This window comes from Miniopterus schreibersii (assembly GCF_964146895.1).
Source record: "Miniopterus schreibersii genome assembly, chromosome: 2".
Lineage (NCBI taxonomy): Eukaryota > Metazoa > Chordata > Mammalia > Chiroptera > Miniopteridae > Miniopterus > Miniopterus schreibersii.
In genome coordinates, this window is record NC_138102.1 from 9,759,112 (window position 1) to 9,773,360 (window position 14,249).

General features: G+C 35.8%; 1 pseudogene across 1 annotated transcript in view; it reads left to right on the forward strand.

Moving 5' to 3' along the window:
• The first annotated feature begins 3,382 nt into the window (after positions 1-3,382).
• Positions 3,383-14,249, forward strand: part of LOC308553618 (nuclear receptor coactivator 4 pseudogene) — a 38,602-nt pseudogene continuing 27,735 nt past the window's right edge. The window contains exons 1-2 of the transcript in view: positions 3,383-3,634; positions 4,148-4,210. The product of the transcript in view is annotated as a nuclear receptor coactivator 4 pseudogene (transcript). The remainder of the gene's footprint in view (positions 3,635-4,147; positions 4,211-14,249) is intronic.

A 14,249-nucleotide genomic window follows, 5' to 3' on the forward strand; every position in this document is an offset into this window, starting at 1 on the left:
ATGCCTGAGAGAAAGTAGAACTGAGCTAGCTTTTGTATTGATTCAATACCTAAATAGATTATGGAATGATTTGGCTACAGAAAACTCAAGTATGAGGATTATTTCAGTTCCTTTTATAGAGAAGTCTTGACAGTGGTTTTAAGTATTTCTATTAAGAAAACTCTACCCAAAATCCTACTACCTTTTGGCTAATAGAAAAAGTGAAAGATTGCTATATAAATAAAATTAGGTGCATATATTTCTATTTTCTTGTGACAATATATCCCAGGATAGAAAATGGTCTTTTAGTAATATTATAACTCTATCTATTATCTATCTATATCTATCTATCTATCTATCTATCTATCTATCTATCTATCTATCTATCTATCTATCTATCTATCATCATCTATCATCTATCTATCTATCTATCTATCTATCTATCTATCTATCTATCTATCTATCTATCTATCTATCTATCTATCTATCATCTATCTATCTATCATCTATCTGTCTGTCTGTCTGTCTATCTATGTATCATCTATCTGTCTATATATCTATCTATCTCTATCTATCATCTATCTATCTATCTATCTATCTATCTATCTATCTATCTATCTATCTATCTATCTATCTATCTATCTATCATCTATCATCTATCATCACCTATCTGTCATCATTTATCTATCATCTATCTATCTACCTATCTGTAAGTTTTAACAGTTTCTTTCAATGAAAAGTCTCAAATTTATCACCCTCATCATACTAATAAAAAAAATAAAACAAGACATCTTAGAGAACTGACTATAATAGGCATTGTATAGCAAATAGATGGGACAGGGAATAAAAAATATGATAGAATTAACAATGCTTAACTAATATTTCATGTTACCCTAAAGGCATTCATTTAAAATAAAATTAAATGGCTCTATTAGCATGAAAATGTCACCAGAATAACAAAATGTAAGAGTCAGATTCATTAGAGCTGGCTTGGGTCTTAAGAGTTCAGCTCCAGAGCCCTGTCCAGGCACCTTGGTTTTACAGTGACATTTCCAGTGTGCAGGGCTCACTCACTGGACTTTTATCTTCTCTCTGAACCGTTTATGGCAACAGGAGTCAGTAGCCATGAAATTGCAGGAGGTCCCCTAATAAATACTACCATTTATTGAAGGAAAACAGCTGCACACACTTGTGCAGATTTCTATAACATGTGTAAAACAAGGCATCCTACTGGACCTGCTGAGATTCTTTTTTTTTTTTTTTTTTAATGGAAATTTCCTTATTTGGGTAGACAAAGGGTGGATAAGATTTCTTAAGTGGAAAGCTGGTGTTTGTATGGAACCTTTTATCTGTAGAACAGCTGAAAAGATTAACACACATATATACACAACCATTTTCTTCTTCCTTGATAAAAAATAGCTCTAAACTAACTTAAGCAAGAAAACCACATGCATGTGTATGTATCCACATATACATATATACATATATACCCATGTATTTGCATATTTAATTACTTAACTGAAATTTTTTCTCCTTCCAAATTCAAATGTGCCCTAGAAATAAAGACTCCATTTTGTGAATGAGGAGTGAATATTCCTTGAATATTAATTATTTTTAATGAAAGGACAATTCAGGTTAAAATAAGGGGAATGATGAGTTCTTAAGGATCTTGGGTTATTTTTTTGTTACGTTTTAATTCTTTTAAATCTTCAACATAAAGAAAAATATGCAATATTCTCTAGGTTTCTACTAGCACACAAGTGAGATCTAGCAAATTATTTTAGGGAAATAAGACAATCAAAATTACCCTGCTATAAAATAAAGTGAAAAAGTAATATATAATCACATTTCAGTGAATGTTAGAATAACCACAGCGTCCTTAGGGCTTTGAAAGTGCGTGGTTAAGGGATTTTCCAGCTGCCACAAGTCCTGACAGACGCCTCAGCTTTTTGGCCTGGCCCACAGTCTAGGGCTGAAGAAGCTCCTTCTGCAAAGTGCTGCGTCCTGCACTCTGATGGTTTTCTCCAGCTGTGGCATCGTGTGCAGCTCCTGTCCACAGGATCTCCGCTGATCAGAAACCTTGGCTTCAGCTTTAAAATGCTGCTCATAATGACAAAGTCTGGAAAAAAACTCCTTTTAGTTACATGGGTTTAGAGTTCAATAGCTCTGATTTTATTTTCCATGGTTATTCAGATGAAACCGTATAGCACAGTGATGAAATTAACAAGGTTAAAAGTTAAAGGCTAATATAATATTTAAATAAGCTGTGAAACATACAGCATAATAAAGTTGTAGACTAGTTTCCAAAAGTCGCTGCAGAAAACTGATTTCATTAGCTTCTAATGAGTGCTATATATACGAAGATATGCATGCATACTAAAAGCTTCGATATCTCTGTCACGAGCATTTGTAATACAAATAACCTTTTCAGCAAGTGTGTGCACAGGGGATATTTTGAAACTCACAACACTTGTCAAGAGAAAATTAATTTCCACTTGAACTAAGCTAATGTAAATGTCAAATATGCCCTTTGGAAATTTAATCACAAAATAAAAGATCAAGACTAAGGAGTAAATTTGCATATATAAAAACAATCTGTAATATAGCTTAACTGTTGTGTTATTACAACCCAGTTTAGTAAGTGATCTAGCTCTGTGACCTTGGGTAAGTCATTTAGTTTCAGTGTCCTCATACAAATAACTGATTTTTGAGGGTATAATGAGGCATGCATTCAATACTAATGAAAATAATAAATCAAGCCCATGATACAGTATTTTAAACGTTATGAGAAATGTTTATAAAATTCACATATATAGGTACATAGATATGGGTTATTTGTGTAACTAATGATGGTTATGCTTTCCTATTTCCATATTGAACATATGTAAGCATGTACTTATGAAAAGTTTGTTAAATTTGATAATGTTTTATAATTTTTAAAAATAGTCCCCAAATCAAAGAAAGAAAAATCCCATGGGATCTTTCCTTCCAGGAAAAATAACAAGAGAAATATTTGTTCAAAATTTTAAAATGGCCATTGACAAATATTGAAAAGTAATTGGGAAATCCTCACCATAAACAAAATAAATTAAAATGCATACCTAGAGACTGAGAAAAGAGAAAAGAAAGAAAAAAGAGAGAGAACTCATGGACATGGACAGCAGTGTGGTGATTTCTGGGGGCGGGTGGAGGCGGAAGAAGGCATAGAGGGGATAAATGGTGGTGAAAAAAGTCTTTTTTAAATAAACAGTGATGCAAACATTAAAAAATAAAATGCATAGCTAGAGCTTTGAGATATATATGTAAAATACTATGAACTTTTATAGTCGGACATCACACTGACAACATTTAATAATTATTTCTTTTTTAGACTTCCAGAAATTCATGGGTTTGAACCAGTAAGATGTACAGTGAGAGTGGGTTTTCACAGGCACACATTTACCTTTGGGCGCAGACCAAAAAACATGAGAAGCTAAATGAAATAGAAGTTTGTCAAGGTTTGCTAAACTGTAAAATAGGAAACAGTCCCATGATAAGAGCAGAAGAGAATTTGTATTTTAATGTGCAAAGCGTTCTTGGTAGCCCCTCTTCGCAGCAACCTTCCTCCACAAGCACAATCAGCGTGCAGCTCACGTCCACAGAGGGGGAGCCAGAAGTGAGTTCCTGAGTTATTCCAGTTTCAGGGCCACAGGAAGAAAATTTCAATTGAACTTTAAAGTGGAAACACTCAGGACTAAACTAATGCAACATAAAGTTTTAAAAATTAAAGTACTTCTAAACTTTAAGGGCATCAGAATATCGATATCTTCAGCCTGGTTTTCATAGTGTGATAAACAAAATAGTATCATCAATGAGATTAATTCAAGCTGTTGCTAAAAAACACACAGATTGAGTAATTAATTACTTATTTTTCATCTTCTTTTTAAAATTCTTAACAAGCTTAGTGCTTGGCAATGAAAGAATAAATGAATGAATGAATAGTTCAAATGAAATTTTCTGTGAAAAACTTGGTGGTTCTTCTGTAGCAAAATCATGCACTTCTTGGCTTCTTCACACTTTTAGTGTAGCTTTTCTTACTTTGCTTTAATATTCTGATTCTGTGTTTTATTTCCCCATGATTTTCTGGAGTTTAAATACCCTATTCTCTGTCTTTTCATTCTCAACACAGAGTATGGTATTTGGCGTCTTACAGGTCAATAATTGTTTGACAGAAGAGTTAATGACTGAGTCAGTAAGAGAATAAAATGTCTAGTAACACTCAGTTGTTGACAGTTTTGATAAGATAAATACAAACTCCAATATATTGTCTCATTCATTCACAAATATTGATAGAGTGCTTAACGTAAATAAAATAAATTACTCCATAGCTCCCTATCAGCTATTGATTGATGCTATCAGCCCTGAGAGTAAATATGGGCAATGAAGGGAACAGTGCTCAATGGTGCCAGAGCTCTTCACAGGAGATCTGAGGTTGTTGTGGGCTCTGGAAAACCTAGTTACGGTGATCCTGGCTGCTTACCCTTTATGGTTACGAGTTTCTTCGTTTGTAATATGAAGGGATCGCCTTAATGATCTTTAAATTCCCTGTGTGTCTAATATTTTATTATTATGATTGGTAGTTACATGGTTCAGGCACAAACTCTACAGGCTCCTCGTGCACATTGCTTGGGGCTCAGACATAAAATTGTTATAAAGGATATCAACGGGGGGAAACCATAGCTCTAAAATGATGTGGAAAACACAGCAGAAACACGGAGGCAATGAGAGGTCAAACGGTGGCAGTGGTGCGTGGTGAGGAAAGAAAGCTTGAATGTTCAAGAGCAGTATTACCAAAAGAATACTGACACTAAAATGAGTTTTTTAAGGATGAGTTTTGCAGGGACGCAGTAGGGGATGTAATGGGATGAGTCATTCCACGTGTCGGAAACAGCACGTGCAAAGAATAGAGGTTTGAAACAGCAGGAACGTAAAGGAAACTGGAAGTGGTTTGGTTTGGTTGCAGAATTAATTTGTGTGACAGGTTGGAGATTGGAATTGTAGGTAAGAGCCAGACCTAAAGCGTCTTGAATTCCGTGCCTAAGGGTGTAGATTTTCCTATTTAGTGGCAAACCATTAGGAGGCTTTCACCTAGGAGGGATGAAGCAGATCATTATTTACAAAGATCCTAACTCCAGGGAATAAAAGCAGAGGCAGTGAGTTTCTAAGGAGGAAAGCGAGGTGAAGTCCCAGTGGAAAATGTCGAGGTGGGCAACCGGAGCGGTGGCAGTGATGCGGAAAGGGGTACACGGTGAGAGGCATTATGGGGAACACTCAGTAAGATGTGGTAACGGACTGAATTTGGAAGTCATGGAAAAATTACAGGACACGGTGGGAGTGTCTTTAGTTTGGGCGACTGAGAGATGATTTCATTAAGTTGACAGACAACGTAGAAGCAGAAACATGCTGTGGAAGAAAGGTGATTAATTTGGTTTTAAATATGCTAAATTTGATGTGCCTTTGGAACATTCAGGAGGGAAGCGCCAATTGCAGTTAGATTAATGTCCATAAACTTTACTGTTCTTGCCTTAGAAGTCTAACGTGATGCTATCCCTCACCCCTCATTTCCTCCTCTACTGTACCCTCCTTGACCAAGTAGAATGTTCCCCCCCTCCAGCTTTTGAAGTTACTATTTACTCTGTTTAAAACAATTTCTCCCCACACTTTTATAGAGATGGTTTGTGTTTACTAGGCCTTGGTTATTATGTCTCAGAATATCATCTTTTTAGACTCACCTTCTAAGACTATCACGTTGCCACACATAGGTGTGCAGAAATTGCTTGGGCCATTTGGTGTCTTTGGGGGTTCGATATATATTTTGAGATTATTTGTTCTAGTTCTGTGAAAAACGCCAGTGGTATTTTGATAGGGGTTGAAATAAATCTGTAGATTTTTGGGGGGCAGTGTGGACATTTTAACAATGCTAATCCTTCCAATCGATGAGCACAGTCTGTCCTTTTATTTGTATGTTTCTTCTTCAAGTTCTCTCATCTATGTCTTTTAGCTTTCAGAGTACAGATCTTTTACCCACTTGGTTAAATTGGTTCCTGGGTATTTTATTCCTTTGGATAAAATTTTAAATGGGATTGTTTCCTTAATTTCTCTTTCTGATACAGAAACGTACTGGCCCACAGCTCTGAAGGCTGGAAGTCAGGATCAAGATGGCAGTGGTTTTGATTCCTTTCAGTGTCATGAGGGAAGGGTCTGTTCCAGGTCTTTCTTTTTGGTTTATAGACAACCGTCTTCTCCTGGGTCTTTTGACATTAACCTTTCTCTAGGAGTGTCTGCCTCTGTGTCTAAATTTCCTCCTTTTGTAAGGACACAAAATATATTTGATTAAGGCCCACTTCAGTGTCCTCTTTTTAACTTGATTCTTGCTGTGAAGAGCCCATCTCTAACTAAGGTTACATTCTGAAGCACTAAGGGTCAGGCTCCAAAATATCCTTTTGAGGGGAACAAATTCAGCCTACACCATACCAAATTTATCATTATGCTTCGTGTCACCATTAAGTAATGAGAGAAACAATACAATGGTAAGAGAATTTGTCATGATTGACCCAAGTCTGTTCTCCTCCATTTCCACTGATAGATGAAATGCAGGTCACGGGAGAAGCGGATCATTTAAAATAAAATATTCATCCAAAATAAAACATTCAGAATACAGAAAATATCCACAAAATATAAAATAAGTACGTGTAATATAACCATAAAATATACATTTATAAAATAGAGTAATATTTTCAAGGACATGCAATTTCTTGAATACTTGCTAACTTTTCTTTGCCTTGTCTTTTTTTCATGGCAGTATCTAAAAAGATATTGTCCAAAAGGGAAAAATCCTACTTATGTTAATTATTGTTTGGCTCAGTAGCAATAAATGATCATGGTATGAGAGTATACTTGTTCTTAAGGAAACATTAACAGATACACATTTATGTGTATGTATGTTTAAATATATATATTCATGTATATATATGTGTGTGTGTATATATATATAAATATATATATGCACACAAATACAAACATTGATATGTATGTGAGTATGTCTGTAGAGTATTCCTTAAAACTTAAAACTCAGGAAAAATTAACTTTATATAAAATAAAATTTATCAGTGAATAAAACAATATAAATCATAATATAATCCTAACTCTACTAGGTACATAACTAATAAATAATGTAATATACGTATAGCATATGTATAATTTACTGTAGGTAAATAAAAGAGTGGAAGCATTTATATTAATAAGTATTTATTAAAATTAAATTATATGATTCAATTTAGAAAAAGCAAAATTAGTTTATTATAATTTTTCAACTAGATATAGATAGGGACTAGGTAATTTTATAATAATGGTGCATTTTTTAAGCAATTTTACTTTGCCCTTTGCATTTGCTCTGCATTGCAGCTATTTTCCCTGTAGATTTTTTTCCTAAGGTTATAATCCCATCGCCCCGGCAGATTGCACGGAAACAAGCAGAGAGGGTCACAGCCCTCTGTCTAAACTTTACTATTTAGACTCAAGTCCCAAGCCTTCTGAAAATGTAAATTGACCTGGCCAGTTCAATTAGAAGACAAGAACCTAGATTAGAAGGATTAGTTTTTGTAGAACCTAAATGTTTTTCTTTTCCCTAAGCACTTTTCAAGTGTTAAATTTAAAGACAGTTAATTATCTTTCATCCTTTAGGGCCCAGGAAAAACAACTTAGTACTCAGTAAAATGAACATCGGCCTACCTTATTGCTCTCGTCCTTTTGGTAGGCGAATGTGGAAGATTCACACGTTCATGAGCAGAAGCAAGAGCAGTGTCCTCTTGGGGAGACAGACCTGTAGGAAGGATGGGGGTCGAGGCTCGTCCGGCCCAAGTCACAAAAAGCAGCCAGCACGGGCCCCTGGTCTTCCGACGGAGGGAAAGTGCTGATACCTCCAGGCGGCAGGAGCATGAAGGAACAACCGCCAGCAACCAGAGCCTAGCACCCGCACGACCTTGATTTCCAAATGCCACACTGGACTTCTGCTTCCTTTGTGTCAATCAAAATGCTCCCAGAAAGCGCATTTCCTTAGAAAGAGAGGCAGTGTGAGTGGCGGGGACGCAGCTGCAGATCTCTGACCCTAGACACTCGTCTCTCATCAGAGCCCAGGGGAGCTGCTGGTGCCTCATGGGCGGGGTGAGGTTCACCAGATGAGGTGCTAAGGGGTAGGAAAGAGATTTGGAAAGCCCGCCATTGGCTTTTGTGTGTCTCTGCTTTTTAAATAGACTTTATTTTTTCGAGTAGGCGTTGCTGTTCAGCACTGAACATTATTTCATGATCTGGATGTCCCACGGTTTGCTCGTTTATTTACCTACTGAAGAGCCTCTTGGTTGCTGCGGATTTTGGTGATTATGAATAAAGCTGTTATTTGACACAAATGTTTTGTCGGGCATCGCTCTTCACATTCAAGCCCATGGATTTCCCTCCCATTTACTTCCTATTTTCTAGTTTTGGCTTTTATAAATTTTTAACTCGTTGTGGTCATTATTGATATTTTCAATACTTAATATGAGAAAAAATGAGGCCAATATAACTAGGGCATCACTGATAACAAAGTATTTTTTTTTAAGATTTCTGGTAATGTTCTAATATAAAGAAAATCCCCTCTTCTTTCCTTTTTCACGGTGTGAACATTTTTTATGGTTTGATTTTTTTATATCAGAAAAACATCTGATACATTTGAGAGCTGAGATATATCCTGTCATCTGAACTTACACTGAATTTATCTGTACCATGTCATGGTGCTGGAGGTGTTGCTGTGCAATGCAGAAGCCACACACATGTCGAAGTGCGGCAGTGTGTGTGTGTGTGTGTGTGTGTGTGCGTGCGTGCGTGCGTGCGTGTGTGTGTGTGTGTGTTGCTCGAGACTGGGCTTTTCTGCTTACCAGCTGTGTGTTTTATACAAGTTAAGACATTCTTGCCTTTCAGGTTCATCATCAGTAAATGAGGACATATAATGCTAATCCATAGTATTTTTATGGGTTTTAGCGGAAATATTTTAATGTAAAATATCAATTAAATTTTTCCCAAATATAATGCTGCCCCCTAAATGCGATGTTACCTATCATTATTTCCTTTTTGTATTGCAGTCTTTTGTTATCCTTTCTCCCATAAAAAAGTCTAGAGTGGGAAATTTTGAAATCCTTAGCACTTTACTTGGCTTTTATTATGAGCTCAATAAATATCTGTCAAAAGAAAAATGAATGTTCCTGATTTTAAGCACTAGTGTAAACATTTATTTGGCCACTAAGAAAATGTAATAATTAGCCATTTATGTAGCTGAAAATTTGAGAGTATACTTGAGAAATCCTTAAGATGTGGGATGATCCAACGAAGTTATCTGGGCCCTAGAGTTATTCCTAATAACTTACTTTTGTACGTTGTCCTTGCAAGAGTTTTCTTTCCAGTCAATCACTTTTAAAGGTTGAAGCTAAGGTAGCACAAAGTGTGAACCCTTGCTGCATAGTTAGTGTCTTTGTTGCAGCAAATCCTGCTGAGAGTTTATTATTTTAGTGGGATTCAGTTAGTGCCTATAAATACTTTACACAGTGTAAAGGTGCTGCTGTAATCTATCACTATCTGGGAAAGGAAAAGCACTGGTCTCTCCAAGGCGTAGAAAAAGCCCTAAAAAAGATGCTCTAGCATTAAAAAATACCCTGTATCTACTCTGGTTTTAGCTTTCACTTTTAATATAAAACATCATTAATGATCTCAATTATTATATGTGTACATGTGTGATGTATTTGTTGTCTGTATATATGAAGTAAAATGTACCCATGCTATCTATTCCAATGGCCATTCATGACAGCAAATGTTTCCAAACCACTTTCTTAGACTTGATTTCCAGTTTATAAAGTGGTTAATAAAGGCTTTTGTTTGTTTTTTAGTGCTTTAGATACTAACCTTCAAATATAAAATGAATGATTTACTTTTCTTTGTGATTTACGACATGGTGCAGTGTCAAGAATGTTCGTATTTATTTCTGGGAAAACAAATCATAGCATAAACGTAAGCAAGCTAAAACATCAACTGCCCCATGGCCTCAACTTTAATCCCAGGGATCTATTACTTGATTTTAGGTCCACATATTCACTGTCTCCACATTTGAACATTCCCAAATCCATCATCCACTTACCTACTCTCTCTATAATTGTCACTTAATGTGAATTTGTCGATTGTTGTTGGGAGCATGTGTACTCTCATGCCACTCCCTGCAGGCCACATTGTCCATCCAGGTTATCATGCCAGCTGGTTTCAAATCTGGTTCCCACTGTGGATTGGGAAGGAAGGAAGAAGCTAAGGGACACCCCTTCTCTCTCCTCTTTCCTCAAAGGGAGGCTCAGACAGTGGCTACATTTTTCTGGGGCTCCCTCTAGAAAGATCTACCATGGTTTCAATTTTTACCAGATGATCCCTGTCCCAAGACTGGAAAACACCTCTTCTTTTTGAGACTCCAGCCTGGGGAAAATACTGCCTTACTGCTGCTCCTGAACGCTGAGTCTCCTTATGCTCACTGGGTTGGCTTCTCAGCTCTTCCATAAGATTCCTTGCATCCATTTCCCAGGATTAAATTCTCTTTCTTTCACTTAGCGTAATGTTCTCCAGGTAAAAAGACAAGTACCACATGATTTCACTCATATGTAGAATTTAATGAACAAACTGAACTACCAGGCAAAATAGAGACAGGCTCAGAAAGCAGGCAGGCGGCTCTAGTGGGGGGGGGGGGGCGGAGGTGAAGGAATTGAGCAAAAAAGAAAAAAAAGACAGAGAACTCATGGACATGAAAAACAGTGTGGTGTTTTTGGAGGTGGGTGGGTGGAGGTGGAAGGGGGCATAGAGGGGATAAATGACGATGGGTGAAAAAGTCTCCTTGTTTCAAAAAGAGTAAAGGGTTTCTATTTTTTATTTTTGTTCTTTGATTGCGACAGGTACACTCTGTATGATGATATCCTAGGAGTCTCATTCACTGGATATGTTTCTTTTGTGCTATTTGTAGGAATTGTGGACTATGACTCTGTTTTAGATTAAAAGTATTAAACTTTACAGCTTGCATGGTTAACTAAGAATTAAATGAGTCCTTTTCCCCCTAAAAATAATATTTTTTATTTTAAAAATATACAGCGGCATGACTTTGAATTAGTTCTAATATATAGGAACAAATACGTAAGTGGATGAAAGGCTTAATTTATGGAATATTACCATGTGATATATGATTTCCATATATATCACATTTATTTTGGTAATAACTCAACAGGGATACTATGTAACTTAACTTGCTATTATAAAGTTTGTGAAATAGCTCTAAACCAAATCCAGGCTAAGTAAAAAGCCTAGAACAGTCCTAATCTATAAATTTTTTTCTTCCTTAAAGAAAATAGCTAAACAACAGTGACAGGATGTGAATATTCAGTATGTATAATATGGAAATTTGTAATTTTTTCTTTATTTTCTTCGCTACATTAGAAAAACTCCTTGCAGTGTTTTAAGATTAATATTTTCTTTCTGTCAAGGAAAAAAGATAGAGCAAAACAAGTTTTGCTTTTAATGACTTGAACTCTGGATTTCATAAGTTTTAATATAAAATTAAAAGAAGGAAATATATTTGGGAGTGAAGATGAGCTTAGGGACAGAAAATCATGAAGGTGGCAAAAGAAGTGAAGGACATTTCTTAGGTGGGAAGCAGAAAATTGGAAAGTGAAGGATTAATTCACATCAACAAAAAAGTTGAAAGTTAAATTGCCTTTATATGATTAAGTCAGAAGTATAACTTCACTGTCTTGCTCCTGGGCTTGGCTAACTATCCTGTCCTCACTAAATCTGACCTGTAGAGACCGTGGTTGTGTGGATATTAAGCAGGACACCATGCTGGCTCACTAAATGATGACATCATTTTAATTAAACTTGATGGTAAAGAACCAAAATGCCCTAGTAAGATGCATGCCTGGTAGCCTCCACTTGCCCAGGCTCTCCACACATCATGGTGTCTTGAGGTGAAGCCCACCCTCTTCTCACAACCAATGTTTTATCTGTTGCCTGAGAGTCATTGATTTTACTGACTTCATAATATTTCCTGGGGTTTAAATTTATAATAGTTTAAGGTGCTTAGTAGCCCCCAAAGATATTTAAATTTTCATTGATTGCTCCCAAATACAGAAACCTATTCAAAGCACAAAATAATTTTCTAATGGTAGAAGTAAGACATCTCTAACTGATAGGTAGGTTCCAATTAGAGTACGTTATGTCCATATGTTTGTGTGTCTAACCTTGTCTATCATAATTACCTACTTATCACCCATCAATTTACCACCCATTCTAAATAGATATAATATTAATGCCAGAGGAGAAACAATATTATAGTTTACTGAGGACAATAGAAAAGTGGGGTAGAAGTCATGTCATTGGTTGAGAAAAAATATAGTATTACTGTGCAGAAAGTATAATAGACTAGAAATGACTAGGTTAGTAAATTTTCTTTATTTATGACATTATTTTAACTACACAGAAGCCAGTTTCCTATCCCGCTTGTTACTTTGCAAAACATGTCTGATCTCTGTTAGAAGTCAGGATAAAATTTTAAAAATGAATTTTCAAAATCAATCTGAAGGTGAACTGCTTAGTTCTTTGCATTCCCTACTTCACTAGCCCTGTACTGCAAGTTCTGGAAACAGATAGAGGTAATGCATTCTGCATGGCCTACTTCTGAATCTACATGAAACACTATAGATTTGTTTGAAGTTACAGTTGAACAAGTGAAAAAAAAATCAACAAAATCTAAGAAGTACCAGATAGCATGATTTAAAATAAGCTGAAAGGCTTGGGAAAAAATCTAGAAGTAAAATGTTTATTTTTTCTCAATTGACATTTTCAACAATTATTTTTCCTTTTATTAAAATGTGATTATGGTAATGTAAAAAAATTTAAATAGATGGGGCTAAATTCATGTTATTTAATAGTACCCTCACCTCCCTCCTACCCTAATACCAATTGCTCAATGGCAGCCACTTTCACTTTATTTCTGTTTCTGGTACTTACCAATGTATTTCCTAATAATATAGGTATTATGTTATTTTCTTATTTAGCAAGTTAGACATGTATCCATTACAGACCTTTTGATATTCTATTATAATGGATACGTACTAGGCTCTCTTTATTGGAATTTCAAAGAGAAAAAAGACAAATCTCCTACCCATGAAATAGATTTGTTACACCATAAAATTTCAGTGTTAGGTGGGATTTCACATTTTATCTAGTTCAGCACTATATAATGCTTGTATTTTTTCTGACCACTCCTTATCAGAGGACATCAGCTTCTGCATAAACTCCTCCAGTTTCTGTGAAATTATACCTCTCAAGCTTGTCTATTTCATAATTTCACAGCTCAGAATTCCCCCCACCCTCTCCATTTCAAATTAAAATAAATTCTCCTGAGATTTCTTCCTCCTGATCTAAAATTCCCACTGGAATTATTACTATTCTACCTGACAGATCTATAAAATGTTTTAAGACAATATTCATTTTATTCTTTAGTTACTTCTCTGCAAAGCTAAATACTATAAATTCCTTCATGAATGCATTTCAAGTCATCTTTCCATCATCGAAGCTACCCCTAAATTTTTAAAATTTCTTGATGCCCATAGAGTGAACGCTAAACAAGTAGTTTTCTCCCCTTTTTACTCTCTCAGTGTTTTAGGAAAGCCACGTAGCAAAATGCACTCACACTGGGCTTCTATACAACCAAAACACTTTGTAGAGAGCTTTTTGCTGAGCCTGGATTCCTGTACGACGAACTCTTGAACTTGATGTTTTGGATCCAAGAACAGTGCCAACATATTTTATCCCTGTTATATTTTCTTTCTAGTTAGATCTGACGTGTTGTTAAGTCTGGGAATCTTTTGAATACTGATTCTATCATCTGTGATATTTCTCAACACTTCTGTATTTCTGTCAACTGCAAATGCCCCAAGCCTACCATTTCTATCTTTACCTAAACCATTAACACAGACCTTCAACCAGGCACGGTCAAGGACAGACCCTCTGTGCATCTCTCTGCCAGGATGACAGCGATTCTTTGATAAATATTTTTGAGAATTATAATAAGTTTAAGACTTTGTAAAAAGAGATTAGGAAATCCCAAGAAGCCGAAAAATGAATTCTTACGCCTTTTTAATATGTTAAGACAGGAAGGAAAAGCATTGTTAGTGTAC